This window comes from the organism of the source record quoted next, unplaced genomic scaffold (assembly GCF_019419815.1).
Source record: "Pyrus x bretschneideri cultivar Hongxiangsu unplaced genomic scaffold, Pyrus_bretschneideri_v1 Contig8, whole genome shotgun sequence".
Taxonomy (NCBI): domain Eukaryota; kingdom Viridiplantae; phylum Streptophyta; class Magnoliopsida; order Rosales; family Rosaceae; genus Pyrus; species Pyrus x bretschneideri.
Genome location: NW_025999820.1, coordinates 10,797,479 through 10,804,308, shown reverse-complemented (window position 1 = coordinate 10,804,308; position 6,830 = coordinate 10,797,479).

The following is a 6,830-nucleotide window of genomic DNA, read 5'->3' as shown; positions in this document are numbered from 1 at the left end:
CAAAAAAAACAAATAAAGGAAGTTTTAATGAAAAGTACTGTTTATTTTAGCGAAAAATTACATTTTTACGTTAAAAAATTAATTATAGTACTATTCATTTTACCTTTTATTTTGTCTTTACTGTTAATACTCAAAATTTTCATGCTATTTTCATTAGTTTTTCTAAAAATAAAAAAAAATTTGCATGTTTCTAATTGTAATTTTGCATTACGAGGTATTTATTTATAGAACATGTTCAATCATGAGCTTAATTTTCTTATCATTATCTTAATATTTCGCGTATTATTCACGCTATTAATTCATGTACAATATTAAAAACACTAATGATATAATTAATTTGTTTAAAATTAAGTAATTCCAATGTGTGATATAGGTTGCAAGTGAATTCAAAAAATTGAATCTACATAATGGAGTTTACAAATTTTATGGAAAATAATGGAGTAGTGTAGTAGGGCTTTTGAGTTTTTAATATAAATGCTAACGAAATTTTCTCAAAGTAGAACTTTTTATGAACTATCTGATATTTTACATTTTAACATTAATTTTTGTGTCGACATTATAAAATATTATACCAAAAATATAAAGTGCCAGAAAAACAATGAAGAATTCCATTTTTGAATAAGATGAGATTTTCAATTTTTAATAGGTACCAAATAATTACGGAGAACTTTAATGAAAAGCTTCCGGTACTGTTCATTTTAACGAAAAACTACAGGCCTGTTTGGTATCATATTTAAAAATTTTTATCATTTCTCAAAACATTTTTTAAGAACATTTATTGAAAACAATTTTCTTTAAGACTCAAAAACTTGATTGGTTTGCAATTTAAAAATTTTAAATCTTATGACTTAAATTAGAACAAAGAGATCTAAAAAGAAGGGGTTGCAAGAGAGGTTGAAAGAGGAGAGAGAAGGAAAGAAAGTAAGAGATGATTGAAGGAAAAAGAAAGAAGAGAGAGGATCGGACGAGATAGAGAGAAAGATAAGTGAGAAAAAGAACCTAAAGAATGAAGAGAGCGGATTGGAGGAGAAACGAAAATACATTTTTACACTAAAAAATCAATCATGATACTATTCATCTTACCTTTTTTTTTTTTATCTTTATTATTAAAACTCAACATTTTCAAATTTTTTTTATTAGATTTCTATAATTAGTTGTATTGGAATGTAACCTTTAATATCAGAATCTTTCTTTTTCTTGACGCAAAGAAATAAAAGAATATGCGATTCGACGTCCTGCCACGCGTAATTTCTCCACAGGTCAGCCTTGACTTTAAAGGATGACGAAAGTATCTGCATACGTGGCGCAGGATGATTGTAAGTTGGATCGTGACAACAGTACGCTGGATGCAGGGGATTAAAGAGAAATCCTTTGGCCTGGGCTAGTGGGCCGAGCTCGTTGTTCAAGGAAATTAAAACATTTCTGCATGAGAATCAAGGCATGGGCTTCGATCAAACGCAAAAGTTGGAAAAATGCTCACGTCGCATTTTCGAATCAAATTATCCTTTTGCTGTAAATTTATAAAGCTGGCTAAAGCATTGTGCTCCTGTAATAGACATTAAATCTTTTAATTTTCCGATAATTTTAGATGAATTTAATGAAAACTAGCATATACATACATAATTTTAGATGAATTTAATGAAAACTAGCATATACATACAAGGTGCGTGTGAAAATTTTTTAATTTTTGTTTTTGAAGTAGAAGGAGCGAGAAAGAGAGTGATAGAGAATGTGGCAGTAGGAATTTTTTTTTAATTATTATTTTTAAATTAGAGATATGTTAGAATTATATGTAAATGAGGCCTTGAAAAAAAAAGGGTAAAATTTGGTTGTGAGAAATTATATTTCTGCCCATATTACTTACTCATGTTCAATTTTAATTAGAGAGTTAAACTGATAATTTTATAGGATTTTAGTTAACAATGAGTGCTTTATTAATATATAGTTTAGATATCGCTTATAAACATAAAAAAAGTTTGAAGTTTTAATTTTACGAACAACACACAATAAAAAATAAATCTGATGTCCTCTAATGAGTCATAATTTATGAGTTTTTTTTTTTTAATTCATTATTATTAAGGGAGAACTATTCAAAACTATTACAAGAAAAAAGGGGAAGGAGGAGTTTCTAATCCAGATGCATGGGTAGAAACCCAACATCCTATAACATCTTATCCACTAGGATATTGAACCACGTAACTTATGAGTGAGATATGGTTAAGTGATGTTTTATGTGGGTAAATGTTACTCGTTAATACATTATGAGACCATAGAATAAATTTTATAATTTATGAATGTTTGATCATAAAAAGGTTACAGGTCTGAATCGTGAAAACAATCTCTTTGTAAAGTAACTTTAAGAGTGTGTACCATAAACATTTTTTCCTCTTAACCCTTTCAAAGCGAGAAATCTTGTTAACTTGGGTAGTTCTATACAAAGGGTTGATCATCATCGACTTAAAATGCTAGTGATTTTGACCGTCTTTTTTAGACTTCTACCACTCCACGTGCAAGTGTAAAAGAACAACCAATTAATTATTTCAAAGTGCAAATAGTTAAAAAAATAAGAGCGAAAATCGCTGTCAACTCACTCAGAACAAATTAAAGTGTTTTCAATCAAACATGTTTATGGCATTTGGGTGGGATAATGCTTGTGTTCCCACATTAGGGAAATTTGGTTATCTTTCACTTACAATTAATCAATATTTACTGTCCGAACATTATAATTGAAATTATTTTTTCTTTTTATCATTACTTAAGATCATACATGCAAGAATTAAGAGATCTTTTAATGATGCATATGCATTAAACAAATTGACGATCCATTATGAAGATGCTATTTACATGCAAAATTATTAATTCTTTAAACCCGTATGGGTGACTTAACGATCTTCAAATTGAACTCTTGGAGAGCTTTTAGTCATTCATATGTATGAAACAAGTGGACAGTTTATCATAAAGATCCTACTTGTTACCAAAATTGTTAATTGGTTTAACAAGTACGAATGACTAAATGATTTTTAAATTTTGCACATATAATCTTTAAATGATGATAAAGAAAATGAACAATTTCAATTATAATGTTCGAACAATAAAAATTTGTTAATCGTGACATAAGCATTATCCAGTTGGGTATAAAAAAATGAGCAAATGAGCAATAATTGCATAAGGGGATAAACAGAGATGTCACCGGTTGGAGCATCTTTTTAAAATTTGTAATTGGGTGGCTCTCTTGGTTCTTGCTTTTTTTTTTTTTTTTTTTTTTTTCTTAGGTCTCATGAATAATTGATTGAATTTCTAATGACAACAACAACAACGTGTTTTTTTTTTCTTTCTTTTTTGGAACAAAAAACAACAACAACGTGTTATGTGTGAAATAAATTATAAAGTCATATTTAAGTTTGTGCATGAAAATCATTAGCAATATAAATTTTTATTTGTTAAATTTCAATAATTGAATCAAAATTTTTAGCTACAAAACACGAACAAGTAAGAACTAATTCAAATGATTGAATCAAAATTTCTAAATTAGGGAGATATTAAGTCAAATTTAAAGTTAAACATATATGTCGTATCTTTTAAAGGTGAAGTCTCACATCTCACCCTAAAATTATATCGAAAGTCAAATATAACTTTTAATTTAGCTGGTTATATATTACATTTGATTCCAAATTTAACTTAATTCTTCTACAATGAACCAGAAAATATCAGGTAATATATGATTACAAATTTTCCAGCCCATGAGAATGGAGATATATAATTATAATGACATGACAATAATAAAATTATTTTTGTTCTGGTAAAAATATATTTTTTTTTTATGTTAGAAGAAATTATAGTAATGGTTCCTCAACTTTAATACAATTTGAGTAATGGTTCTTCAACTAAAAATACATGATTATTGGTCATTTAACTCATCAAAACGTGCAGTTATAGTCATTTTCATCAACTCCGTTAAAACTTTCGCAACATGAGTCATGCGCCATGCCTGTGAGGTTGAATCAAATGACAAATATTGAAAACCAAATTAGAAAAATTATAGCAATAGTCGCTAAACTTTAACCTAATTGGAGAAACGATCCTTCAACTTTAACCCAATTATAGCAATGGTCACCAAACTTTAACCCAATTGTAGCAATGATCCTTCCAACATGACTCATATTGATGAAATTCTGACGAAGTAGACGAAAATGACTATAACTACACGTGTTGATGAGCTAAAAGATCAATGATCATAATTTTTAGTTGAGGGATTACTAATTAGTTAAAGTTAACGAATCATTGTTATAATTTTTACTTTATTTTATGCAAAGGATAGAAATATACCCAAAAGAATTCACCGCTAAGAAAAAGCTAGGAATATGATAGTGACTTTTTTTAATTAAAATCCTAACGTATATGGTCTGGAACTTTCAGCATCTTATGATGCTTAGCTCTTTGTGACGCGAATCTTAATGGGACTTGGCAGGCATATCCGAAAGGTTTGAAATGATCGCTATTAAGAAAAACTAATGAAAATTCTTTAAAAACTTTGAGTTTTAATTATAAAAACAAAATAAAAGGTAAAGTGAATAGTATCAGGATTAACTTTTTAGTGTAAAAATGTGATTTTTCATTAAAATGAGTACCGAGAACTTTTTATTAAAGTTCCCTTTCTACCATGGGCTAGAGAGCACAAGAAACCACTTACAACATTGAAAAATAAGACACAAGTTATGTAAGAACGGCGAAAGTCGCATGTTTTTTTAATTCGTATGTTTTTTTTTTTTTTTTGAAAGAGATCAATTGATGACTTTATCAATCCATCTTTTTAGGTGTCGGGAAGACTTATAGAAATATTTTAACCTCCCATGAATATTAGTGTGTGATTCACCAGCATCAGAAATTGAACCTAGAATATGTCATGTAGAATATAGGTTTGAAATTCGTCCACAACCACTAAGCAACCTCATGGTGGGTTTTAATTCATATGTGTTAGTAAATGTAAGGAAAGCCATGAATCAAAATAATTTCAATACCGATGTGTTAGCAAACACTGAAAAATTAAAAACCTGATAATTCAAATTCTCATTCCAAGTAATTAAAGTGTCATTTATAATCCATATATAAATGAAAAACTTGGAAACTATAGATGGCATTTTGGTGGTTCCTTTGCCATTTAGCTCAATGAAGCATTCATTGACCAAAAAGGAGTAGTTTGCCAAACCATGTGAATGGTTATGGAAGCAAAGTATATATCTTTAATCTAATTGAAGACAAAATATTTATTTTTGGGCTAATTTCAGGGGTGCCCACAAAACCCTTTTATTAGGGGAAAAAGATCCTTTCCGGATCTCTTCCATCAAGGTCCTCAGATCAAGTGATTCGGGCCCTTGAAACTTGATCAAACGGCTAAAGTTATTATAACTTTTAAAAGAGAACTCTGTTTTTAGCCGTTAGATCAAATTTTAAGGATTCGGATCACTTGATCCGAAGACTTTGGTGAAGAGATCCGGAGAGGATCTCTTTCCTTTATATGATTACAAATGAACCAAATATAGCTTAATTTTTCTACAATGAACCAGAAAATATCAGGTAATATATGATTACAAATTTTCCGGCCCATGAGAATGGAGATATATAATTATAATGACATGACAATAATAAAATTATTTTTGTTCTGATAAAAATATATATTTTTTTATGTTAGAAGAAATTATAGTAATAGTTCTTCAACTTTAATACAATTTGAGTAATGGTTCTTTAACTAAAAATCCATAACCATTGGTCCCTTAACTCATCAAAACGTACAGTTATAGTCATTTTCATCAACTCCGTTAAAACTTCCACAACATGAGTCACGCACCATACATGTGAGGATGAATCAAATGACAAATATGGAAAACCAAATTAGAAAAATTGTAGCAATAGTCGCTAAACTTTAACTCAATTGGAGAAACGGTCCCTTAACTTTAACCCAATTGTAGCAATGGTCGCTAAATTTTAATCCAATTGTAGCAATGGTCATTCTAACATGACTCATTAACTACACGTGTTGATAAGCTAAAAGACCAATAATCATAATTTTTAGTTAAAAGATTACTAATTAGTTAAAGTTGACGAATCATTGTTATAATTTTCATTTTATTTTATGCAAAGGATAGAAATACACCCAAAAGAATGCTCACCACTAAGAAAAAGCTAGGAATATGATAGTGATTTTTTTTTAATTAAAATCCTAACGTAGTATCGTCCGGAACTTTCAGCATCTTGTGATGCTTAGCTCTTTGTGACGCGAATCTCAATGGGACTTGGTAGGTATATCCGAAAGGTTTGAAACGAGAAGGGGTATTCTCTACCCTCATATTCTTATTTTCTTCTCTCACACATTGTTTTTATCTTATTATCTCTATAAAAAAAATCAATATAAGATGTTGATGTGGCTTAACTGTAACCGTTCAAATAGAAGAGCATAGAAGGGTAGAGAGATTAGAAGGATAGAGAATCCTCCTCCTTGAAACGATCCTTATTAAGAAAAACTAATGAAAATGGATTGAAAATTTTAAGTTTTAATTATAAGGACAAATAAAGGGTAAAGTGAATAGTACCAGAATTGACTTTTTAGTGTAAATATATGATTTTTCGTTAAAGTGAACAATACCAGGAGTTTTTCGTAAAAATTCTCTTTCTACCATGGGCTAGAGAGCACAAGAAACCACTTACAACATTGAAAAATAAGACACAAGTTATGTAAGAACGACGAAAGTCACATGTTTTTTAATTTGTATGTATATTTTTTTTTCAAAAAGAGATAAGCTGATGACTTTGTCAGTCCACCTTTTTAGGGGTCG